At 42.5% G+C, this 27,153-nt stretch overlaps 1 long non-coding RNA gene across 3 annotated transcripts in view; it reads right to left on the bottom strand.

Moving 5' to 3' along the window:
• Positions 1 to 2,177: 2,177 nt before the first annotated feature.
• Positions 2,178 to 27,153, bottom strand: part of LOC108407401 (uncharacterized) — a 41,791-nt gene continuing 16,815 nt past the window's right edge. Inside the window, exons 2-5 of one of the 3 annotated variants that reach the window (XR_005059133.2) lie at positions 15,264 to 15,366; positions 5,562 to 5,674; positions 5,268 to 5,357; positions 2,178 to 4,648 (exon numbers count right to left, since the gene is read on the bottom strand). This is a non-coding gene — a long non-coding RNA (uncharacterized lncRNA). The remainder of the gene's footprint in view (positions 4,649 to 5,267; positions 5,358 to 5,561; positions 5,675 to 15,263; positions 15,367 to 27,153) is intronic. The other 2 variants (XR_012130100.1, XR_001855742.3) reach the window with 2 other exon arrangements.

Consider the following 27,153-nt stretch of genomic DNA (forward strand, 5'->3'; position numbering starts at 1 on the left):
ATGAAAAAAATAGTGGTTATGATAATGGTTACCATTTATTAAGCATCCACTCTATTCCAAGTCCTGGGCAAGGTGTTTTTAAATATATTATCAAGTGTATGCTTCGAAAGAACCTTATGAGGAAGGTATTATCTTTATTTTAAAAGGGATTGGTTGCCCAGATGAAGTGACAGAAGCAGGATTCAGCCCAAGTGTCTGCTTCTAAAGCCCAAATAAGCATGATACTAGCCAGGTTCTAGACCCCAGTCAATAACTGGTGTCCCCCAGAGTAAGTTAGAATCCTTTTCAAGATGCTGGAAACACCCCCCTCTGAGAGCCAAAGGCCTGAGACACTCCCCACTCACTCACCACACCCCTCTCAGCACCCTGGGAGAGAAGGGAAATGCTCTAACTCCTGCAAATGCTCTAACTCCTGACATGAATAACATCATCCAAAGGGTTTCCCAAGAAAGGCTACACGCCTCAAATAGATGAGGAATCGGGCTGCAGGTGCCTTTATTACAGTGTGAACTGCCCTTGGCACTGAGTTTCACACATAGTAAGTTCCCTGAGTTTATCCAGTGTCTTTGCTGTAGCATTCATAAGTGCCATTAACTTATTAATCCTCCCAGGGTCCCCATGAGGCAAAGCTAGCAGTATTCCTGACTGGTTTTATAGAGCACTGTGTGGGCCTGCCACACACAGAGGTTAGAGGAAGAAGTAATGGTGGTATGACAAAGAAACTGAGATCCTTGAAAATATCAAAAAAGACAGAGGTGGGGACACAACCCAGGTGACTGGTTCCCACCCTGAGACTCTAGACTGTTTCATCTGGCATCCTTGCATTACCATTTAGTCATTCTGTAACTTTGGGAAGTTATTTCATCTAGCCTCAGTTTTCCCATCTGTAAAATGGAAAAGATAATAGTACTTACCTCCTAAGGCAGTTTTGAGCATTATAGAAGTCAGTATATATAACTCAGGTAGCACCATGCTGGACACATAGTAAGTGTTCCATAAATGTGAGCTTTGTTACTCTGGCCCAATAGTGTTTATTTCAAAATTGCAGGCTGTACTACTTACTATTAGCTTGGTGACCTTGGACAGATGGCTTAACTTCATGAGTGAACCTCTATACTCATCTGTGAAATGGGATAGTTCTGAAATGAAGATCTTGTAAACTGAAGTAAAATGAAGTGCTCTGTAAGTGTTAAGTACTATATACACATTAACTGTGGTTTGTACTATGACTGTACAAGAATCCCAGCTCTGCCCCTTGAATTACTGACTTCTAAAGCTTCCTCATGTGTAATATGGGCCTGGTGATCACATCTGTCTCAGGGGGTTGTCATAAAAAAGTAAATGATTAAAGACAATATATTTAAAGTCCCAGCATGTTGGGAGGTGGTCCATACATGTTACTTCCCTACCCTTTAATAAGTATTGCCTCTCAATGTCCTAAAATAAAGGCAGACTGATGGAAATGTATGGAACATGGACTGGTGGGAACCATCGAGCTGGAATCATTCCTGGTTCTGCCACTGTGTCGCCGTGGACAATTTACCTAACCTTTCTGAGCTTCCAGATTGCTTGCTTCTAACAAGAGACAAGGCATGCCTACGTTGCAAAGGTTTAGGAAGCTAAGACTGACTGACCCAGCACGGACCCTGCCACAGAGTAGGAGCTTACTCAGTAAATGGGTGCTACTAAGAATTGCACACGCAGGCCTATGAACTGCTCTGATGGAAAAGGCCCAATTGGAAGAAACGACCAAAATTCCCAACCTGAAACCAAATGGGGTCATGAGCTGCAAAATAAGCGATCCAGCCCCTACAAATTCAGCTGAGATTGGGAGGTTCCAGCCCAGCACTGCTTAGCTTGTCAGGACCCTGCCAGTGGACCGGTCAGGAGAAGGCCATGAGAGGACCCAACCCTCCCAAAGTGATAACGGGGGAGGAGGAGGCAGGGGGAGGAAGGAATGTACTGATTCACTACTCCACCCATCCCCTGCCTCTAATCTCTTTCCGGAATTTTACAACCGTCTTATACTGGGGCGGAGGCAAAGGGGCAGGGCGCCGATTACCGCCGGCTGCAGGAACCTCCCTGGCCGATCTTCTGCGGGAAGCCCCGGAGTCATGCACAGACCCCGGTAGTTTGCTCTCAGCAGCTGCCTGCGACCGAAGAACTTACCTGCGTGCTGTTTGGGCCAGGGGATGAGGGTGGGGGTGGCGGGTGGAGAGGGGGCGGGGGAGGCGGAGGAGCTGTGAATTCCGAGAAACTTCAAGGCTCGCTCCGGGGGTGGGTGCACGGGCCCGAGTGCCCTCTCCCCGCGCCGGTTGGAGCTGGAAAGCCAAGGCTGATTCGGCTGTGGCCTGAGTGCCCTGGAAGGCCGAGGCCTCCTTCAGGATCCTTCCCGCGGCCAGTCAGCTATTAGGATCCCCATCTCCACAGCTGTCAGGTGTAACTGGATTCCAGCCAGAAATCCTGAAAGAAAAGTTTAGGAACTGGCAGGTAGAGCAAGCTTTCAGAAACTTGTCTCAACTTCCTCATTTTATCTCACCAAAGGTGGAGCAACTGAGGCTAGAGAGCGTGGGGATCTGCCCCAGGCGGTACTGAGAATCAGCTGCGGACTCCAGCCAGTACTTTAACCTCTGGCGCTGCCCTGCCTGCTGGCTTCAGTTCACAGCATTCTCTGGTTCCTCAAGACTTAGTTTCCCGGTTTAGCAGTTGGAAAATAACAAAGAATTTATTAATAACTGAAACAAGAGCTGTTGGAAGTGAAGCAGCAAATTTGCCAACACAACAAAAGGAATTAGGAGGTGATGTTCACAGTTAACATTTATTGGGCACGCACTATGTGCTAAGCACTGTGTATGTATACTAACCAATTTTCAGAGCAATCCTAGGAGGTGGGAATTATTATTATCCTCATTTTACTTATGGGGAGCCATAAGTAACATGAAACAAAGCCACTTGACCAAGGTCATCCAGCTAAAACATGATAGAGATAGGATTTAAGCCCAGGGAGCATTTTTCCAGGGCCCCACACCCTCAACCACTATGCCATCTGCCTCTCCTAATGGGAATGTGGTTACAATCTACCTACATTCTGGATGTTGGTTTAACAGTGTAAACACTTTTCATTATTGCAGCCTCTTTCAGAGTGACTTAAGTTATCTGTGTGTGTATAAATGTTTAATATATGCTCTCTGACCATGATAATGTTTCTACACACTGAGGCATCAAAGCACCAGGAATGGGGCAATCAAGGTCACATTGTGAAATCAAGAGGACTCCTTTCCCCAGTTTTGGTAGGAGAGAGAGAGCAGAAGGACTACAAACTCACCTAACACCTGAATTAATGCCTGAAAGAACTTCAGAAGTCATCCCCTGCAACTCTTCCTTTTATAGGCCCAGGTAAAGAAAAGGAGTTCCCCAGGCCATTCAGAGGTATTGAAGGTTTGAGCAGGGGTGGGGGGACCCATTGTGGGGAAGGGAATAGAAGGCCAAGCAAAGGGACAAAAGATTAGATTAGCCTCAATGTCAGAAACCTTTTCTTCTGGTTGTATTTTTAAAAATCTTCCACCATTCCCAGCCTTAAAAATGATATGTGCATTTTATGGTATGAAATTATACTCTAATAAAGCTGTAAAAGAATAAGACATTCTTATTTTTAAAATATTTAATTGTAGAGATGAATGCTTAATGAAGTAAAAGTCCCCCACAATCATACCTAAAGAAGTGGTATCAACACCTTGTATTATATTGCTCCTCTAGATTTTTCTCTGTACAGTCATGTTTTTTTGTGTATTCATATATGCATGCACGTGTGTGTGTAACAGAAATGGTTTCTCTTAACTATAATGGCTTGGACAGTTTTCCATGTCAGTACATTTGGATCTACCTTAATCATTTAAAGACTGCCTACATAGTATGGCTGAATTATAATTTATGTAACAGGTTCCCTAGTGATAGCTGTTTGGATTATTTCCAATTTTTTGATATTATAAGCAATACTGCAATGGACTTTTTTGTACATACATCTTGGAACCCTTTTAGGGGAATTCTGTGGGATAAATTCCAAGAGGGACTGTTCCTTTTAAAACGACATGCTTACCATTTTCATTTTATTCCAAATGCCTTGACATAAAAACCTGTTGCTGATCAAAAAGCACATAAAGTGCTGACGGTACAGTAAATATTAAATAAATGTTATTTTCATGATTATTACTTCATTAGTCTGGTGGGTAAAAGCTCATTTCTTCAGTCAATAATTACTGATGAGCTTCTGCCATGTGACGGGCCTGAGAATCCAACAACAGTGAACAAATAGAGACCTTGCCCTCAAGAAGCTGGCAATCTTGCTGTTGAGGGATGTGTCAGCTGGCGATTACAACACCATGAGATAAGTACTCCAAAAGTGATAACTGCAGGGGAGATACAGGAGCACATAGGAAGGACATTAACCAGCCTGAAGAAGGGCAGGCAAGAGAGAGGTGATGAGAAAAGGTAACATGATCCAGCTTGCATGATCCAAAGAGGTAAGGTAGTCAGCACCCCAGCTGCCACAGGTATCCAAACAGAGGCCACAACACCATCTCCAAGGAATACAGGACAGTAAACCATGTCAATGGTTCTCAAATGTCTACCTTCAGACTGGTGCTAGTGCCTGGGGAAGGGAGAAAAATAAGGATAAAGAGGTGAATTTTCATATACTACATTCAGTCAGTGTAAGGGACAGTCCTTTCATTCTGAGAGTATACCCTTCTTACTTATTTTGGTATTCAAATGTCCTTTTCTTATGAAGCAGTGGTTGTAGAACATGATAGTTGTTTTTCTTTAATGTTCTCATTTGGCCAGACTAAAAGCTGACAACCATATCTGGGTCCCCCTCCTAATTTTTTAAACTTTTGACAATTGATGACATCTAAAAGTCTGAGGACTTTTTGAGACAGGTGACTGCTAAGGTTCTTTCCATCCCTGTGGTGTTAAGATTCTCTGCTCAAAGTGATTAAGTTCTGAAGCTAAATTAAGTTTGGAATCTGTAAGCCAACTGACTCAAGGTCAAAATAAATACATAAGTACGTGAGTAAGTAAAAGAAAGAAAAACAATGTTCTACCCTCTCAGGCACTTTAATTTTTGGTTCCCAAGCAACAGAAGAGTACCTCCAGTTTCCATATAGACTTGCTCTCCTGCTCCCAGAAAACACAGCACTGAAGAGGAGAAACCACAGAAATAACAGAGAGAAGTGATACGGGAAAATCAATTTGGGGCAGTTTTCACAAACCTTTAAAATAGAGTGATTTAAGTGATGACGGGGTTTCATGATCAGCGGCAGCAGGGCCTCTGATGGGAATGCTGGTGTTCTGAAGTTTCTCTGAGAGGGTGGGAGGGGAAGGAAAATGGGGTTTTTCCTCCTTCTCCACTTTTAAGAAAATGGAAGCAATGAAAAGCAAAAGCCTCCTGTAATGTTCCATTAAGAGGAACAAATGAAATGCAGCTCCCCTGTAGCCAGAAAGCGCAAACCCTCAGACCAGTCCTGGGCAGGCCTTCCCACAGTCTGCAGGAACTAAGTACTCACCTACATACCTGACGCTGTTGTTACCATGGTGACTCCTTACCTTCTGCATTCCTTAACTGAGGGGTTGAGACTGGTTCAGGGCACATTTGAGTTTTTATGTTTCTCCCTGGCTTCTAGAAAAAGAAAGGGGAGGTGAGGGAAAGGAGTCTAAGTCAGCTTGCCTGCTGCTTTGGCCATTTGTGTTTTGGCCTGTGTAACAAGCCCTCACTAGGTGAGAGGGGCCTGCTGCAGAGGGAGGGAGTGGAAACAGCTCTGGTGCAGCCTCAAATACCTAAGTTCAAATCCCAGCTCCTCAGTGAACCATTTATTCATTCAAACAAGCTCTCCTGTGGGCCAGGCACTAGAAGAAAGATGAAAGAATAGCCATCTGTGGCTGAGCTGCAGCCCCTGCCACAGAGTTGACCCTCAGAGACCTGGCTGTCCAGGGGGAAAGCTGGATCAGCAGATGACTGTAAGTCAGAATTCTAAGTGACTTCACAGAGGCAGGTGCCAGTTCTATCTGTCCAGACAGGTGACCTTGTAGGAAGGGGAGAAAGGATATGAAACCCACACTGTATTGAAAGGGACTCTCTAGAACACTCCCGCAAGGGTTTCTCCCTCTAGGGCCCACAAGAGCTCTGCCTGAGGGCATAAAATTAAGTGGAGACTTGCACTATGATCTCAGCAAGTCAATTCACTTTCCCGAGCCTCAGTTTCTCCATCTGTAAACCAAAGCTAATTACAACTGCCTTAGTCTTGAGAAAAATTATGTTCATTTATAATGATGAAAAACAGCAGACAGACCTGGATCCAAACCCTGACTCTCCAATGCACCACTGAGTAACAATGGATAATTCTGAACTTTAACCCCTTTGAATCTCAGTTTCCTCACCTGTAAATGAATAATCATAATCATACTAACTCATAAGAGTGTTAATAGAACTAGATAAGAGAATACATGTAAACAACATAGGGCCAGCATATGATAAAATGCCAGTTACTTCTTATTCCAGAAGTAGAGCTCCTGATTCAGTGCTTGACGCGTCCTGAGTCAGATATTATTGTTACTATTGTTACATGGCACCTGGTTGGCATTCTCTAAACATTACTTTCCCAGCCTTCTTGGACCCCTTCCTCTGGCCACTCTATTTTTGCACCTTCTTCAGTTTTCAAATGTGTTGACTATTTCTCTCCCAGGCCAAGGAGAGTGCAGTTTGAAGTCCACATCCCTCCCCAGCATCCTCCTTTTCACCTTGACCTTAGCCTTAACTCTCCTAGACTGAATGAAGCAGAGAGGCATGGGCCTGGCCCTACAGGGCTCCCCTGGAGACTGAGTTGGGGGAAAGGGCAGGGAGTGCATCACACCTAATGCAATCGCAGGCTCACCGCTTGGCCCACTTGCTCCTCTTTAGATTTACTGAAGCCTGGATTCCACAGGAACCCTTGGAAGTAGCATACTGACAGAAGGGGCCAGCAGCACACAAAATTGTCCCTGCTCTGGGGACAGTTTAGGGAGAAAATGATACTGTGCCCACCTGAGCTTCATGTACCCTGGGCTCAGGGACACAGGAAAAAGATAACAGGTGTGAGTCCAGAGGGAAGAGCAGGGAAGGCAGGCTCAAGGAGGGAGGGAATAACCACTGGCTGATGCCAGGGTTAGCTTCTAGACCCAGCTCTGGGGGCCCTAATGAATAGACACTTTATCCCTGAGCTTCTAAGGGATAAGCTTCAGGAGGGAGCCCTGGAAAGGGGTCTTGGGTGACCAGGAGTCTCAGAACCAGCTCAGAGGATCCTGTACCTTCCTTCCCAGTACAAATTCTAGCTGGAGAGAAGCTTGTTTTCCAGTCATTTGCCTAAGATCTTCATTTAGGAGGACCTTCACCAATCCCACAGTCTTGCTGGTCACCTGGAGCCATCCTAAGCAGCTCAGTGTTGTATAGCTGTAAAGAACACAGGCCCCTGGCAGTCAATTCTCAGCTCTTCCAGCTACTGGCTGGATGCCCCAGGCAAGTTACTTCAAGTCTCTTAACTCTCAACTTCTTCATGTCAAATGGGATAATAAGGGTCATTGACAGGCCCATAGAGCCATGCCTCGCAATGGTAAATGCATTCAATAACTGTTAGATATTGTTATTTGTACTAAGATTTCAGGGAAGGCAGAGAGGAAAAGGATCCCAGCATTAGCTGTTTGCTCCCAGATCCAAACACTAGTACTCTCTAGTGCTTAAAGAGTCTTTTTTCTTTTTCTTGAAGCTGCAACCTAATTGTCCTTATTTCAATATCTAATGACTATTTCCCTGTTATCAGGAAAGACTCTAACCTCCCCTCCCCCAGAGCCGTGAAACCAAGTAAGCCAAGCTTGCTCAAGCTCCTGAGTCATTAAGCAAAACCAGCCCAAGATAATCAGTGATCAAGGAAACCAGATGCAGAGTGGGGAAAACCCAGCCACAAAGCTGGGGCCTCCTCTTAGGGTAATTCCCTCTTCTGGCCCTTAAGATGAGCTCTCATTCAGGTTAGACATACAAGACACCACTTGACACCTGAGTCCTTCCCAGGCCCTCCTGTACCCAGAGCAAATCATTAGCTACACCTGGGTCTCTACCCTGCAGCCAGACCTTCCCATGGAATCTTGACACAAACTGTCCTGAGACAAACTCTCTCCTTCTCTCTACACCCCCGTCCTGGGAGAATGGACACCATGCCTCTCATCCTTCCTGCCACTCATTTTTCAGCCCCTGCAACTTGATTTCTGCCCAATCACTCCACTCCCATCACACACATTGATGATCTCTCAATTGCCAAATCCAAGACTGTCTCGGGCCTTTCCTTCTTGCCCTCTCTGAACACTTGACCACTCTCCTCTTTAAACTCTCCTTCCTAAGCTTCTGGGAGGCCCCAGCCCCCTGGTCCTCCTCTCTCTGAAACAAGCACTTTTTTGGTACAGGCTGCTGCCTGCTCTCCATTCCTTAATGTTGCTCTTCACAGTTCTGCTCTTAGCCCTCTTCCCTTCTGATTCTTCATGCCCCATCCCAGTTTTAATCTGCTCCCAGGTCTTTGCTGGTGACTTCCCAAACCACAACTCTTCTTGAATGACCCCAGGCACAGCCAGTTCAACATGCCCAAAACTAAACTATCTCCACCCAAAACCTGTTCCTCCTCCTGTGTTGCCAACCTCGATGAATGACACCACATTTTACCTGTTATGCAAGCCAGAGACTCAAATGTCCATCATCATTGCCCCTTCCTGCCCTATTCACAAATCACCAGACTCTGCATAAATCTCTTCCTTTCCCCTCCATCCCCACTGTTTCTGCTCTAGTTCAGGCCTTCCATGACCTGAAGCCTAGATTATTACATTTTATGTGGTTTCTAGGCCTTCATTCTCTTCCCTTTGTACTAGACTTGTCTTGGCATGTCTGCCCAACTATAGTCTTTTTCTTGAGGACCCATGGGCACTCACAGACCTTGCTGAAGAGGTACCCCTAGACCTCATGTTGACTTCACTGAAACCTCCCCTGGTATCATCACAGTGCTTTGAAGCAGAGGTACACATTTGACCCAAGCTGAGCTGATTCTATCTCCTGGGAATATGAAACTGGAAATAGTGACTCTAGTCCAAATGCCACCAAGGGTCACACCAGTAGTGAAAATGAGTGACACAGCCCACTGAAAGGCAATGGGGAATGGGCAAGTGTGGCAAATGGAGGGTGTGTGCCTCATCTAAAGGTAGCAGCTGCTACTTTGCTCTAGCAAATGGTTGCTGTGGGAATACAACCTCAGACCATCAGATATTCTGATTTTCCAGATTTTTATGTGAAATTTCCTAATTTTTGAATATTGGGCACTAATTCATTCTTTTAAATGCCACAAGCTAAGCATATCTTGTGCACCATATTTGGCCTACTGGGCTGCCAGTATAATTGGCACCAGAGAGTCAGGTTTAGGCACTGGACCCAAAGCTGAGAACAGCCCCTTTCCGCCTTGTGAATGGAGAAACAGAGAAAACCTTATACATAGAGGGAAGAACAAAGTGTCTTCTTGTTGGCTCCTTGCCCCCAAGTATACTACATGCTTGCATTTCTTGCCCCAACCTCTTGCCCTTCTTTCCAGGCCCAGGACTATATAATAAAGTTAGAGGCTTTGGCATCAGACATCTTCATTCAAGTGCAGACTCCCTGGCTGTGTGCTCTTGAGCCAGGCACTTCACCTCTCTGAGCCTCAATTCCTTCCTCTGTAAAATGGGGTGTATTTTTCATCTGCTTGTTATTTGGATTAAAAGGAGATATTGTCCAGAAAGCTCTTAGCACAGTGCCAGCATCCAGTAAGTGCTGGATGAATGTCAGCCGTTATAATCGTTATTATTGCCAGTAGTAGTAGTATTCCTTCTAAGCCCAGCCCTCTCAGCACACTTTCTGGGCATTTGCCATTTACTCTTATCACTTAGCACTGTATTAGCTGCCTTCATGTATTGTAAACTCCTAGAGGAGAAGGTCACCATTTTCTCTTTCTTTACATGGAAGGGAGGGAAAGGAAATGGAGTTGGGACAATGTTTTGCACATAATAGATACTCATTTATCTGTCTGATTCACTATTATATTCCTTGAGCCTAGTACAGTGCTAGGCACATATAGAACCCTCAATAAACATATATTGAATAAAAGAAATGAAAAGTATCTCCTCACCACTAGGATTCTTTAACACATCTAGGTTATTCGTGTAAATCACAATCCACTGCTTTAGCATAGAAAGCTCTGGAATCTCTGTTAACAGCATCCTATTTTTCCTTTGGGGAACTCTCTTTTACCAGCTCAAGGTGGCTGACTCACCTCAGCGCTAGGGTTATTCATGTGACCCAGGGCTAGCCAATCAGAGATGGCTATCCCCTGGCCACTATGATTGGTTCAGGGTGGACTTAAAACCCAATCAAAGCCAATCAGAGCTGAAACTATTGGAAAGGAGAAGTTTGCTTTCCACGTAGGAAACTAAGTCTTGAGAATATGAGCCTAGAGCTGCTAGTGGTCATATTACCACCATGAGGAGAAAGCCTATCTAAAGCACAGAAAAATATCTAAGATATGGAAAGAGGTTCCTGACAGTTACTTTTTTTTTTTACAGTTAAACATACAAACTTTTATTTTCAATGAATAAATAATAAATATATCATGACAGAATTAAAAAATATATGGAAATCTCCAAATAGGATTGCTAAAATGGATTATTTTTTAAGTGGGAAGGCAATGACATTATTTTTGTAACTTTTGATATCCTGCTGAAGTTTTCTTAATAGACTTGCTCCACCAAGCCAATGTCCTAGAAAACAAATTCTGTAAGTAGAGAATTCTCTTCCAAAGTTTCATAAATATTAATTATACTGTGATAGGTGATTTATGGTTAGAAAATCATCACAACAATCTGCTGAGATAGATGTTATTATCCTCATATTAAAGATAAAAAAATGAGACTGAGAAAGGTTAAACAATTTGTTCCACTGTAGGTACTGAAGTTGAATGGAGGTCTGTAGGACTCCAAGCTTGTGGTGTCATTTTTTTTTTTTTTTTTTTTTGCAGTACACCAGGCAGCTGTGGAAACTACCATCCTGTGTGGTAAGCTTCAGCTTATTGTCATAGGATTTTTCTTTTAACAATATTGGCTAAAACTTAATAAAAATAAATGCTTTAAAAATTTATGATGATTCAGTAGGGTCAGGCTAATCTTTACCATTAATTTCTTTTTTACTAAAGAATTATGGATATACACTGTTATAAAGGTTTCACATCGAAAAACAATGTGGTTACTACATTCACCCATATTATCGTATCCCCACACACACCCCATTGCAGTCACTGCCCATCACTATAGTAAGATGCCACAGAGTCACTATTTGCCTTCTCTGTCTTCCCCATGATCCCCCCCACACCATGTGTGCCAATCAAAGTACCCCTCAATCCCTTTCTCCCTCCTCCCCACCCGCCCCTCCCACACTCCTCCCCTTTGATAACCACTAGTCCCTTCTTGGAGTCTGTGAGTCTGTTACTGTTTTGTTCCTCCAGTTTTGCTTCGTTGTTATACTCCACAAATGAGGGAAATGATTTGCCACTTGTCTTTCTCTGCCTGGCTTATTTCACTGAGCATAATACCCTCTAGCTCCATCTATGTTGTTGCAAATGGTAGGATTTGTTTTCTTCTTATGGCTGAATAATATTCCATTGTGTATATGTACCACATCTTCTTTATCCATTCATCTACTGATGGACACTTAGGTTGCTTCCATCTCTTGGCTATTGTAAATATTGCTGCAATAAACATAGGGGTGCATATGTCTTTTGGAATCTGATAACTTATGTTCTTTGGGTAAATACCTAGGAATGGAATTCCTGGGTCAAATGGTATTTCTATTTTTAGTTTTTAGAGTAACCACCATATTGCTTCCCACAATGGTTGAATTTCCTGACAGTATTTTTTGAGTAAATAGTTGCAACTGCACCTGAAGCCAAACCCTTGACTATTCTGTGAGAGACAATAAATTCCCTTTTTCGTTAACTCATCTTGAGTTAGGTTTCTTTCACTTACTAAATATTTGTATTTTATAGATAGGGAGTCATGGTAGACAAACACATAGAGTTTTATAGGAATCTGCCCAGACCACAATGATCCCCTCTCTAGGAACTGCTCCCTACCCACAGACTAGACAGAGCCCTATTTCTACCACCAAACCCTGACCATAAAGTCACAACTGGATGGGCCCAGAAGTGGACATGTACCACGTCATAATCAGATCAGATTATCTCTCCTGGGGATTTGAATTTAGGACTGAGAGATCCTAGTTCATTCTGAGCTTCATGCTTAAACTTAGGATGTGAAATTGGGAGCTGGGAGAAGGTCACATTCATGGCACCGACTTGTCACAGAAGAATGAGGTTGATGCACATATGGAAGTAGAGGTCCAGGGCCATGATTTCCCAAAGAGAGAGGGAGAGAGAAGAGTTGTTCTCTCATCCCTCATGAGACTCATTACTTCTTCTAGGTTCCATGAAATTTCTGTGTGTTCATAAATTCCCCTACCATCACCCTTCCCACCCCACTTTTTTTAACTTAAAATAGCTCTAGAGTTGGGTTGCTTTGTTTTGTTTTGCTTTTGCTTTTACAACCAAAAGGATTTTAGGCAACCATCCTAGGAATAAGTCTATAGCTATGTGTCCTGTTAACTAAGCTGACAAAGGTCCTGGCTTCCTGAATTGAGACACCCTCACATCCAATTACTAGCTGTATAACCTCAGCCAAAGCACCTGGATTCACTGGCTTCCTCCTCTGTAAAAGGGGAATAATAATGACTACCTACCATGTTGTTGTGAAGACCGATAAGGTAGAAAAAGAGCCTAGCACAGTGCTGGGCACCAAAAATTGATGTAATCAGTATGTGCTGAATGCAGAAGAGGGGTTGTGCTTAAGCCTAGAGCCAGTCCACTGGTAGGTACCAGCCCAGGCTAGAAAAGGAAGCTTCAAGGGACAACTCTTCTCCCCACCAATACTTTTGTCATCTCATTTGTGCCAATTTTTCAAAAGCATTGAGGAGGGAGACAGTATCTTTATTTTAAAAAATGCCCTTTCTGGAACTCTAATGATATAATCAAACAAGAAAAAATACATATGCAAAAGATGCTCACTGCAGTAGTGTTCAGAGTGCAACTGAAGTGATTTAAATGTCCAATACCGTGCTTCGCTTATTAGATGATGATATATACATACAATATAATATTATGAAGATTTGGAGGAGAGAAGATACAATATTCTGAAATGAAATAAACATCAAGTAGAATGCAAAATGCCGTGAGGAGTAATAATGCAAATTTTCTCTGAATTTTAAGGTAAAAGCCCATTAAAGACATTTCTCCCTCTCTCTTACATTCCAGCACCATACACACTGTCTCACCTGTCCAGCAATGCACTCATTCATCTTCTCTGCCTTTGGGGCAACTTGGGTGGAAAAATTTAAGAAGCATTTATGTAAGTACAAGTCCTGAGGCCCTTAACATTAAAGGCATTGACAAGAACAGATGTCTACAACATTTTCTGAGTTAAAAAAAAAGGCAGGTTACAAAAATATTACCCAAAATATGAACAGTGGTTGTCTCTTGCCATGGATTTCAGGCAGCTTTTTTTCTTCTTTGTACTTTAACATATTATTTGAAGTTTTTATAGTGTATGTGCATTGTATTAGAAAAAAAATAAGCTGTTTTCATGGGGGCCTTGATTTTATTTTCTCCTAGACTGTCCTCAATGCATGTACTACCAGACGTCCTCTAACACATCTTCCTTCTTCAGGAATGGGGAGATTTACCTAGCTGCCCAATGTTCTGTGGAGATGCTCCAGACAGAATCAACTGGTACAAGAAGAGTCTTCCATGAGTCCACACAAGTGCTAGGTAGCTCCCTACTGCCCTCTCTTGGTCAGAACATGTCAGAACCTGATCTAGCCAAACCCCACACTCAGTGCATGCTGATGGCCAGTCATCCCCACCCAGAGGCGTGACTTGGAGCTACTCCCTACAGTCATCAGTGTGCTGCACACTAGCATCTGTACCCCACCCCACAACAGACCATGACCTGGCCTTAGCCAGGCTGAGCCTAATGACTGCAAACCAGTCTGGACAGTGCTGGCCACTCTAAGCTAGAGGCTCTCAGTAGACATTCTATTCCAACTGCTAGAGCAAGTGATGGAGAGCTTTCCTGTTCACTAGAGAGCACTGACGGTCAGGATGTGAGGCTTGAGAAAGTAGAACGAGGGTTGCAAAAAGGCAACTGCAATCAACCTACTCATGAAATCCCTCGTCCTTGTATAGTTCTTTTTACCTATTAATGTTATTTCCCAAGAAGGCAGCTTGACATGTTCAAATAAATTCATACAAAGATGTTTGCTACAGAATCGTTGGTAACAACAAGAGTGGAAACAATCTAAATACCCTTCAGCATGGGTATGTTTAGACAAAACGTAATAGTACACAGCTGTTAAAAAATGAGGTAGATCTGTATATGCTCCTGTGGAATGACTTCTAAGATTTATGATTAAGTTTGAAAAAAAAAAGACATGTAACAGTAGTGTGAGTGTGTGTGTCTTAAATAAGGATCCGTATAACTACACATTTGTATCTAGACATATATAGACTATATCAGAAGGAAACACCAGAAACCAATAATAATGCCTGCCTCTGGGGATGGAGGGACTGAGAGTATGGCAGTAGAAGAACTACTCTCACTGTATATCTTTTTGTACTGTTAAATTCTTTACCATGTTCATGTGTTATTTTTTCCAAGATAAATTTTATTTTAAATAATATGTTTCAGAAGAGTTTGATAAAATGGGATCAGAAAGACGAGGGTTCAAATCTAGACTTTCAGACTCACCAATTGTATGACTGTAAGTAAATCACTTAAATACTCTGAACCCCAATTTTCTCATATCTAAAATTGAATTAGTAACATCAATTTCGTGGCATTATTGTGAAGATTAAAGATAAGCACTTAGAATCAGGATAATCTTGTTGCACACCTCCGGGGAGCATTATTCACATTGTTTTCTATGTGACTGGTGCCTTCTGGAGATGAAACATTGCAATAGCGCTGTTAAATATGGGACCTGGTACCTAGAAGATGAAGGGGGAAAATTATAATTTTCATATATATTATCTCACTGTAATTTGTCATCGCTTCAAATAATTTTATACCTGAAGAAACAGGAATGGATCAGCAGCCAAGCTTGGTTTGGAACACGGGTCTCCAAATTCCTACTCCAAGGTGAAAGCAAAACACCAGGAGATTAGCCAAAGTCTATGTGTGAGAAGAATGAAAGACAAATAGGCAAAAGGGATAAGAGTTGGGAATCATGCATCTAGATTGGCAAGTCAAAAGTAAAACTATCTCTATTTGCAGGTATTATGATAATATGTAAAACATGCTAAGGTACCAAAAAAAAGCTATTAGAACTAGTGAGTTCATCAAGGTTGCAGGATACAAAATCAATACACAAAAATCAGTTGAATTTTTATACACTATAATAGAATACCATAGACTGGGTGACATAAACAACAGAAATTTATTTCTCATAGTTCTGGAAGCTGGAAGTCTGAGATGAAGGTGTCAGCATGGCCGAGTTCTGGTGAGAGCCCTCTTCCAGGTGGCAGACAGGTGTTTTCTCTGGGGTCCCTTTCATAAGGGGTCTAATCCCACTCATGAGGTCTCTACCCTCATGACCTGATCACCTCCCAAAAGCCCCACCTCCTAACACCATCACAGTGGAGGTTAAGATTTCAACATATGAATCTGTGGGGACATGTTCGATACATAATAACTAACAATGAACAATTTGAAAATAAAATTGAGAAAATGACTTCATTTACAATAACATCAAGAATAATAATATACTTAAGAATAAATTTAACAGAAGTACAAGACTTGTATACTGAAAATTGCAAAAAACTGTTGAAAGAAATAAAAGAAGACCTAAATGAAATAAATCTCATGTTTATGGATTAAAATGGACAGACGGCATTCTGGGGTATAAAACGGTTAATGGTCCCCAAACTGATCTATACTTTCAATGCAATGCCTATCAAAACCTCAGCTCATTCTTTGCAGAAATTGACAAGCTGATTCTAAAATTCATGTGGAAATGCAAGGGACACAGGAGAGCAAAAACAATCTTGAAAAAAATATTTTCAAGACTTATTACATAGCTTGTTACATAGGTAAAATAATATGTGGTACTGGCATGAGGAAAACTATATAGATTAATGGAATAGAAACGAAAGTCCAGAAATAAACCCTTATATTTAAGGTCAGTTAATTTTAGATATGAATGTGAAGACAACTATATATCCACATGTAAAAGAATGAAGTTGGACTCCTATTCACACCATATAAACAAGTTAATTCAAAATGTATCATAGACCTAAATGTAAGAACTAAAACCATAAAACTCTTAGAAGAAAACATAAAACTCTTAGAAAGAACCCTTGAAACTCAACAATAAAAAGCCAAATAGTTCAATTTAAAAATAGGCAAAGAATTTGGAAAGACATTTCTCCAAAGGAGATATACAAATGCCCAAGAAGCATATGAAAAGATGCTTAAAATCAAAACCATGATGAGATACAACTTCACACCCACTAAGATGGCTAAAATTAAAATAGACAATAACAAGTGTTGGTGAAAATATCGAGATATTAGAGCCTTTGTATACTTTAAACATTGCTGGTAGGAAAGCAAAGTGGTACAGCTACTTTGGAAAACAGTTTGGCAGCTCCTCAAAATGTTAAACATTGAGCTACTGCATGACCCAGCAATTCCACCTCTAGTTATACACCCAAGAAAATTAAAACATGTCCACACCAAAAACCATGTACATGAGTGTTGATACCAGCATTATTCATAATAGCCAAAAAGTGGAAACAACTAATGTCCATCAGCTGATTAATAGATAAACAAAATGTGATATATCGATACAATGGACTATTACTTGGTAATAAAAAAGAATGAAGTGCTGATTTATACTACAACATGGATGAGCCTTGAAAACATTATGCTAAATGAAAGAAGCCAACCACAAAAGTCACATATTTTGTGATTCCATTTATGGCCAGAACAGTCAAGTCCGTAGAAACAGAAAGCAGATGCCAGGGGTTGGTGAGGGATGGGGAGTGACTGCTAATGAGTATGGGGTTTCTTTTGGGGGCAGTGAAAATATTCTGGAATTAGAGCATGATGATGGTTGTCCAACTCCATGAATATACTAAAAATCACTGACTTGTATACTTTAAAAGAATGAATTTTGTGGTATGTTAATTATATATCAATAAAGGTGTTTTGATTTTTTTTTAAAGAAGAGTTTGGGATTTTTATATGGGAAACACTCACAGCTTCCTCCTGACATTTCCCTTCCATGGGAAAGGCACCCATGTGCATAACTCTCCCAGCTTCTCTCTGCCTCCAACTCACTCCTTCCCTAAAGAAGAGAAGTTATTTGATTTGTGGGTTTGGGATAAAGAGCTGGTATATGCAGTTCTACAGTATCAGACACTGCCAGTGAATGGCTTGTTAAGTTGGCCTAATTCTGGGGTCAATATTAGGAAGCACACCTATTCACAGACATAAGCCACTATCCCCAAGAGCAGGTTTCTCAATACTAAGGCTGGTATTTTGGTTTCTATATGCCTTATCCCTTCATCTTATTTCTCAAATGGCTCAGAACTTTTCCAAGCAAGGAGGGTACCATCTATTGGCTACTCTCCAAGAACCCCAGCAGCACAGGCGGCCTGGTGTGGGTATCATAAAATAGCTACTTGTATATCACAGAGACACTGAGTTTGGATAGATAGCATAGAGCAATGGAATGAGTCAACAGACCTCATTTCTCTTTCCAAATTCATTCATTCATACATCTATTCAATAAATATTTAAGAACCTAGTATATGACAGTCATTGTTAAAGGAGATGGAGATTCAAGAGTGAATAAAACTGACCAAAACCCTGCTATAAATGAAGTGTACATTTTAGTGGGAAAACTGGCAATAAACCAGGATATATGTTCTCTTCAATGGTGATAAGTCCTCAGGACCAAAAAAATAAAAAAAGAAAGAAAGAAAGAAAAGTAAAGAACAGAAAACACCATAGGGAAGGAGAATGGGAAATAATATCAGTGGAGGGTGTGAAATTTTGGGTACAGTGTCCAGGAAAATTTTCACCAAGAAGGCAGCATTGGAATAAAGAAAGAGATCTGGAAAGCCAGTCACATGGGCATTTTGGGAGAGAGATTTCTAGGCAGAGTAAACAGAATACGCAGAGTCTCTGAAGTAAGAGTGAACAGTCTGAGGCAGAGCCAGTGTAGCTGTGATGGGAGGGGAAGAAAATGTGGTAAGAGAAGTCTCAGGAAGCCAGCTCAAATGACACCCTGTAGCTCTGAGTAAGGGTTTGGCATTTACTCATCAATTTAGCCACTGAAGGGTTTCAGCAGAGGGGTGACATCTGAATCTGTTGAGAATGCACGGAAGGGAGCGAAGGCAGAAGCAAGGAAATCAGTGAGGAGGCTTTTACAGTAACCCAGGTGCATGATGATGGCTTGGGCCAGAAAGGGAGCAGGAGGGAGATGTAGTCCTTTCTGGAGCTGTTTTGAGGATAAAGCCATCCAAGTGTGTTGGTAGATTGGAGCTAGGCTGTCTGAGAAAGAGAAAAGTTAAGGATAACTCAAGGATTTTGTCCTGAGCAACTGAAAGATGCAGTTGCAATTACTGACCAGGTTGGGGGAATGGACATCAGGAACTCAGCCTTGGACATGTTGATTTTCAGATGCCCATTGGACATTCAAGGGGTATGTTAAATAGGCAGTTGGACACGTTGAGTCTGGAGTTCAAGATGGAGGTCCAAGTTACTTACTGGATTACCATTTAGCCATTTGCTATCCTTATGACCTTGGACAAGTCATCTAAATTCTCAGAGCCATAATTTCCTCTTCTATAAAACAAAGGAAAAAGCAGTAGCTATAACACAAGTATGTTGTCCTCACAACAGATTAAGTCTGATGATCAGTAAAGTAACTGGTTCACAAAAAATAAATTATCACTATTACCAAGTTCAATTAAATATGCATTTAGTTGCTGGAAATGCAACAAATAAAAGATACAGCCCCTACCCTCAGTCTCAATGGAGAAAACTTGGTCAAAGCTTTCAACAAACAATCTCTCAGGTAACACTGATCATTTGGGAGAATCATCAGGTCCTGGCACCCAACTGGACACAGATAATAAAGAAGAGTTGATGATAATGGACAACTAGCCTCAGCATGGAAGTAGTCCAGGGTATTGGAGGGCAAACCAGAACGTGTATCTTTTCCTCACACTAGTTTGCTGGGAAGCTTGGACTCATTGACCCTCTTTCTCTCACTCCCCCATTAGGGTAAACCCCAATCCCCTGGAAATGTTAAAAAGTGTCCAAAGTCGCTCAGGTGAAAAACTGAGCAATGATGCTAAGCACATCACTTGCCCATGCCTATTTCCTCCCCTTCTCTCCTCCACTGAGCCCTGTCCCTCCATCAGGACTTCTCCAGTCTCTTGCAATCCCTGAGCCTGGTTCTTCTCAGCTTCTAGGCAGCAGGGGAAGCAGCTCAGAGACCCTGTGCATCACTGAAGAACCTAGAAGGCAAACACTGGGGAGATATTTGAGCAAATGTGAAGAGGAAAGTCAAGAAGCATAAGGACAGAGAGGCTACCACTGAGTTCCTACTGGACCAGGAGCTGTGGTAGGAGTCTTCAGGGCTGAGAGAGTTGTTGCAATGATTAAATTTGTATCCATATAGAGCATTTGGCTCAGGGACTGGAAGTAGTGAGAGCATAATAAATGAAGAGCACAAAGATTATTTTTATTCTATCTCTTTAAAAATTTTTTATTAAAGTATCAATATACCATCTTATATTGGTTTCAAGTAGACAACACAATGATTCAACAATCACCAGTATTATTAAATCCTCATCCCCACTAGTGTGGTTACTATCTGTCAACATAGGAAGATGTTACAGAATACTGTGTCTCTTTTAATCCTCACAAGCATGAGAGGCAGTATGGTATAACTGGTGCTCTTGTGTCAGATAAATCTGGGTTCAAACCTTAGCTATGCCACACCTAGGCTGTTGTGACTGGGAAAGCTACTTTCCTTTTCTGAGTCTTAGTTCGCTCATCTGTAGAGTAGGGAAAATAATGGCACCTACCAAAGATTCATCTAAAAGCGGTGATGTAGGGCCTGGTACACAGTAACTGCTCCATAATCATTAGATAGTCTTAGTACTCTGAGAGAAGAAGACATAAGAGTTCCTTCGGTTAGGTCGCCTACCCAAATTCACACATCCAAGTAAAACAGACTCATGGTTGTGCCCCACTTGGCATCCATGCCTACCCTTTTTGTTAGATTATCTTCTCACTTGTTTGGGAATCACCCTCCCCCACTCCCAGGCCATGTGATTTGGGTGGGGTTGACACCTCTATTTCAAGCTCAAGGGGTGGGTATGTGACCCAGATCTGGCCAGTTGCTTATTCCATTTCTCTGGTCAAAGGGATTAGCTTTAGAGTGGACTAGTGACCCATGCCAAGTCAGTGACAACACTAGAACTTTGTTGAATCCACTGGGGAAGAAATGAACCTATACAAATTTGACATTGGGAAGATAGAAGCTTGGAGCTGCTGGGGGTGGCAAGGTGGTAAAAGTGCTTGAATGCAAAGCTAATCCAAAGGAAATAGAGCTGAAGGAGGGAAAGGGACCACAGTCTGCAAACTCTGAGCTCTTGCCTAAACACTTAAACAAATATGTCTAAAGTCTATACCTCAAGTTCCAGATACAAGAGGCAGTAATGAGGCAATTCACATTTTCTTTCTCTGTCTCAAGACAACCAAAATAATCCTTATTTGGTAAATATATCAGTCAGGGTCCCAACTGAAAACAGAAGGCACACTCAAATTAGAATAATTAAAGAGGGTTTATTTCCACAGAAGAACCACAAAGGATAGTGTGGCAACCGGAGCTGCTAACAACAGAGGAGCTAACAACCCTGAGGCCTGAAGGGACAGAGGAGACAGTCACCTGAACCCAAGGCAGGGAGCTTTGGAAAAGAGACCTCCTTAAGAAGAGCAATTACTGTCAATCATGTAACTGCAGGCCTATGAAGAGAGCCAGGAAAATAAATACCCTGACCTCTTTCTCCTCTTGCCTCTCAGCTACTGACTCTGAATTGGCTGAGCCCAGCCAGGAGCCAGAAGGTAAAGGAGCCCGCCACTGTGTCAAAACAAGTCAGAGCCAGCAACGGGTGAAGCGTGCATCTGAAGGGGTGGACAGGAGGTAGCTGGCCCAACAAGACAGTGGCACAGCCTTGTCTGGCTATCTCTCCCACAGTCCCGTGATGATCTTTTGGAAGCTTGGACCAGTTTTAAGGCTCTCGTAGTTCCCTTTGGTCTTTCCTACATAGTACTCTCTCTCCTTCCCTAGAGAAGACCCCATAGGATGGCAGATCAAAGATAGGGACACTGAGCATCCAGGAAGACACCACTGAAACAGCCCTGCTACCTTTACCGAAAGAACGCAGTGCAGCTGCCCACATGCCCAGAGACTCCTGGGCTGACCCTCAGGCCTTCACCCTGCCAGCTTTCTTGTCCCTACAGAAATCTGCTTGCTGGCAGCTTTGGCCCCAATCTCAGGCACCACCAGAGAGCAGCTCCGTGACTTCCCTTTCTCTGTAGGAGATGTCTGTTTCCTTCTGCAGCCAAGCCAGAGAAGCTTCTGGGATTCCCCACTACTGGCAAGGGCCCAAAAGTGCCCTGAGGACAGGACCAAGCTGCATCCAAGTATCTCATTTTGGTCACACAGACACCTGTTTCCTGTTCTTCCTTCCCAAACACTTCCCCTAATCTTCTTTGCTAAAACGGGTTCCTCCCACCTCTCAAATCCATTTTAAACCTTAGCATCTTCTCAAAAGTCTTTCCTCATTACTTTACCTGATTCTACATTTTCCTGCTACTATGATTATTATTAGAAGTACTTTTTGCATGGAAATAATTAATAATAGCAACTCATATTTACTGAGTACTTTCTATGTGCCCAATACTGAGCTAACTGCCTTACAGAAACCATCGCATTTAATCCTCAAAACCACCTTATAAAGTGGGTGCTATCAATATATAGGTTATGTTGTGACTGGCATCCTTCAGATTGTGCCAGAAGGCAACCTTAGGAGCAATTACTTTACCCATTTCTACCAAGGAGAATACTGAGGCTCAGGAAGGATAAATCATTATTTTAAGTTCACATAGCAAGCAAAAGGCAGAGGTGAGACCTAGACCCCGGTGTGACCAACTGCAAAGCCCATGCTATTAAAACTGCAATGTTGTACTGCCTCTCAGCGAGGTGCAATCCCAGAGTAAGGTAGTGACTGAAGAGTTCCTGAATCTTCTCTGCAACATGGATAGCATGTGCTGGAATCACAGTCAGTGAAACTCACTTATGCAAATGAAATACAAACTCTGTACATTGCAAACAGTGCTATCTCCCAAGTTTTTGTAGCAAACAGCACCCTGTCCCTTTGTGGTTAAACCCACTTGTCCACCATTCTGACTCTCTAACCCCAGTGAGACGCCAAATACTTGAAATAATTTCATTAGTGACATCAGTGTGAGATTAAGAACACATACAGACAAAATAGAGAAAACAAAGGAACTTACCAGAAGTTACTGGTGAGACACTCAGGCTATCAGCCTGATGCATTTCCCACCACCAATAAAACCATCTTTAGCCACTTGGAAACGTGGCCGTGTTTTTACTTTCTTTGTGAAATGTCCTGTGTGGTATTTTCCCTCAGTGTAAACAAGACTTTTTACATTAATCAAGTTACATAATTTTCACAAGAATACTACAAAGTACTGTTATTTCCATTTTATAGATGAGGAAACTGGGGCATGTTAAGTAACTTCCTCCAAGTCCCACAGCTGGTAAGTGGGGATGCTGGGAATCGAACCCTTGAGTCGACCTCCTGAACCTATGCTTTTAACAAGTGCTATTCTGTAGTTTGACAGTAAAGGTAAGTGAAGATAATTAGAAAATCCATCAAAGCACTGAAAATGCAAAAAGGGATGTGGAAGAGTCCTTTTTGCAAGAATCTAGGCCCTCCAGTATGTGGGGGAGACTTGGTGAAGGGGGGAATCTAGTAAACATAATGTTCTTTCTGTAATTGTAGATTAATGATACCAAAAAAAAAAAAAGAATCTAGGCACTCCAGCCGTAGGTGGAAGAGAGTTACCCATGTGTGACTGGCTGGATTGACCAACAAAAAAAATCTGGAGAACGGACAGCTTAGGAACAGCCATCAGAGTCTCTAGTAAAACAAACAACTAAGCTTAGAGAAATCAGGGAGCAGAGATCCATGGCTGAGAATGTGTGAGCGACCCTGGGACCCTGGGGACAAACTTGAGGATGGCTGGCTGGAGCCTCAGCTGGCAGAGGAAGTTGGGAGAAAAGACCTCGCAAAGTGAGGAGTGGGGACCTTCCCCCTCTTTCCTTCCTTAAGCCCCTATTTGCTGAATTCCTTTCATGTGTCAGGCATTGCTGCCTGCAAGGAGTTTGCAGTCTGGTGAGGCAATGTATTAGTCAGCATATTTTTGGTTACAGGTGACTAAAACCAATTCAAATTGGCCTAAGCAAAAAGGAATTTATTGCCTCACTTAATTGAAAAGTTGACTGCTAGCAAGGGCTTCAGGCTAGTTGATCTAGCGGCTCAAAGGTGTCAGTGGAAGTCAGTCTCTTCCTATCTTGACCTTGCTCTCCTTTGCGTTTCCTCCATTCTCCGGCAGCCTGTCTCATGGTGGCATGATGGCTGCCATTGATCTTAGCCTGTCAGTAAGCCCTCAGAAAAAGAAGTTTCTTTCCCAGTTGTTCCAGTAAAAATCCTAACACTGATTCTGATCAACTACCTGAATTCTGTGCTTAACAGTGGCCCAGTTATGGGGCTTACAGATAGAATATGCTGACTGGCCAGGCCTGGGTGACATGCACACTGTTTTGTGCAGCCTCCCCTAGATTACACGGATTGAGAATGGATTAATGATCCCCTGGGAAAACTAGAGTACTAAACAAGAAGTGGGGGCTGAATGATGAATGCTGAGTAGGCAAAAATGACAGATGTCTGGTTCAGGGATTCAGGCAATGATACCAGTCATTACAGCACGATGTGATAAATGATATGCACTGGAGGAGCACACAGGAAACATCTAACCCAGAAGAAGTGATGTGTATGAGGGGCAAGGAGGGGTGTGGGGTAGGGACAGGAAAGAGGTTGTGCACAGTTTTTGAGATACATGAGTCTGTGGCCTGAATATCAACAGGAATGGTGAGAATGAAGATGATGGGTCAGATCATGAAGTGGGCCTGAGCAGAAAGGAAGGAGAGTGGATTTGGGGCTGAAGAGGAGATGAAGCTTTCAGTTGAGGGGGCCCATGTGTCATAGCCCTGCCAGAGCCATCAAAGAGCCCGCTGAGGTGTGAGTGTGGAGTTTAGGAGCGGGATCTTGGGAGACAGCACAAGGAAATGACCACCACAAGGATGGTCAATAAAGTAGGTGAGACATCCCTGGATGGGAGGATCTAAGGCTAAAACAGGATGTCCTCTTCAAATAGGACATCCAAATGGCCAATAATCACATACAAAAGCTGATAAGCACGTGAAATAAGCATATGAAAACATCACAGCTTGTTATGGTAATCCCATGAAACCTGTGAGATACCACTACCCACTCACCAGAATGGCTGAAATTAAAAGGACTGATAATATCAGGTGTCAAAAAAGAGGAAGAACAAATGGAATTCCATATACCACTGATAGTGTTAATTAGCACAACCACTTGGAAAACTGCCAATGTTTTCTGAAATGAAATATGTCCTCTAAGACCTAGCAACCCTACTCTCAAATATATGTAGCCTGGAGAAATAAGTGCTTAAGTCTGCCAAAAGATGTGTAAAAGACTGTTCACAAAATCATTATTCAAAAGAACCAAAAGCTAGAAACAAATCAAATGTCCACTATTAAATGTTCAGTAAATACAATACTGCACCACACACACAGAGATCTAAGTACCAACATGGAGAATCTTATAGGTATAATGTTGAATGAAAGAAACCAGACGTAAAAAAATACATACATAAAAAAAATTAAAATCTAAATGAGAGTTGCTGCAAATAATATGCCATGAAATTAAATAATGACCAAGCCAAAAATATATATATATATATAATTTCATTTATAAAAAGCTCGCAAACAAGTATGACTATGATGGTGATAGAGGTCAAAAATTGTGTTTTGTATTGTGTGGGGGGTGTAACACCTGAAAGGGGGCCAAGAGAGCCTGCTGGGGTGCCAGAAATTTTCGGTGCCTTGATCTGGCTAGTGGTTATAACCACAGGTGTATAAATATATGACAAATGCTCCAGCTGTTCGTTTAAGAGACATGCACACTCCTGTATCCATTTCATATCCAAAGAATGGGAAGAAAGCTCCTCCCCTCCTCCAAAAGAAAAAAGAAGCAAAGACAGCACTGATCCAGGGATTATGGGTATTTTAGTTTGCGATGTGATCTGGTATTTCATGAGGCCCAGCTTGATGGTGAAATCCCCCGGAGCCGGAAGTCTTTTTATGATGTTTATCACTACTGCCCTAAAGCACCTATATTGGGGTTCAGATGACAGCAGGCCCACGGCTGCTGTGACTGCTCAGAGCAGCATACCCCAGCCCTAGAGTGTCAACACTCATTTCCTGCCCTTCTGCGCTGTGCCAGGCCCTGTGCTGAGAGCTGCGAGTATGAAGACAGACGAAACAGCATCCCTGCTCTTAAAAAAACTGCCAACCAGGAGGGCCCTCCAGGATGAAGGACGGATTCTTACAGCAGCCAACTCATCCGTCAGCACATGTAAAATAATAATAGCAACAAACAACCACCATTTATGAACTGCCAGGTGCTTTCTGCGTATAGCAGAATTTTTTCCCCTTAATTGCTATTTAAAACCACAACTGCCTGCAGCTACTTTTGTCTGTTAAGGGAGTGGCATAATTTTTCTCTGGGTAGATGGCTCTTTGTTTAGGAAAATACTTAATAAGTTACTTTGGCCTGAAGAACAAAATTCCCCAGGGCTAGTGCAAGACAAAGGGAGCTGAACTGCTTTGCAAATTAGAGTAGGGGAAATGTGGCAGCAGGGAGAGGGAGAGGGGTCTGAAAACAGGGGGAGGAGAGATGTTGGGAGGTAGGAGGTATAGTTAGAGAGATCTAGGTTGTTTTTGCTTTCCCATACTCAGTTCCTTAGAGAACCACCCCATTGCCTTGCTAACCTCATTCATTCTTCAGGTTTTACCTTTCAAAAATCACTTTCTCATACCACACACAGCCTTCAGAAGGATTGAGGGAAAGCTCTCTCAACTGATGAGGAAAAAGGCACCACATATATTGTGAAGTGAAAAAAAAAAGTAACCAGCAGAATAGGCACATAATACAATCCCATTTTTTAAAAAGGAGTGCCACTTCACTACATTTAGAAAAAATCCTGGTAAAATACATAACACTGTATTAACACTGTTATCAATAGGGTGGGTGGCTGGGAATAATCAGAAGCTTCTATTTGCAGTTTTTATTCTTTACCTTTAAACATTTTACCATGAGATTTTTATCCCTTTTTCAAAAGTCTCTTCCTCCAAGCAGCCTTCCCTGACTTCTATTGTAGATCAGGTCTCCTTGGTATCCTGCCCTCCTCTGTTGGGACATTCATCACTTTCCCAATTGACTGCAAACCACCTCCCCAACCCCTCCACCCCCTGCACCCACTGTGCTCTCCTCAGCTCCAAGACGACAGGGACCAGGAACTCCCAGCAGACTGCTTGACACAGGTGTAAACCAAATGAACGAATCTACCACCTTTCAAAGGGTTTTTCCTGTCTGGCTCTGAATCCTCAAAGAATTCAAAGAGAGAGTGGGGAGCAGCTTAGCCCCTACTGAGTGTGCTACCTAGGCCCAGCTTACAGTATTCCAGCTAATTCTCTGCACAGGG

Source organism: Manis javanica, chromosome 4, assembly GCF_040802235.1.
Source record: "Manis javanica isolate MJ-LG chromosome 4, MJ_LKY, whole genome shotgun sequence".
In the NCBI taxonomy this organism is placed as follows: domain Eukaryota; kingdom Metazoa; phylum Chordata; class Mammalia; order Pholidota; family Manidae; genus Manis; species Manis javanica.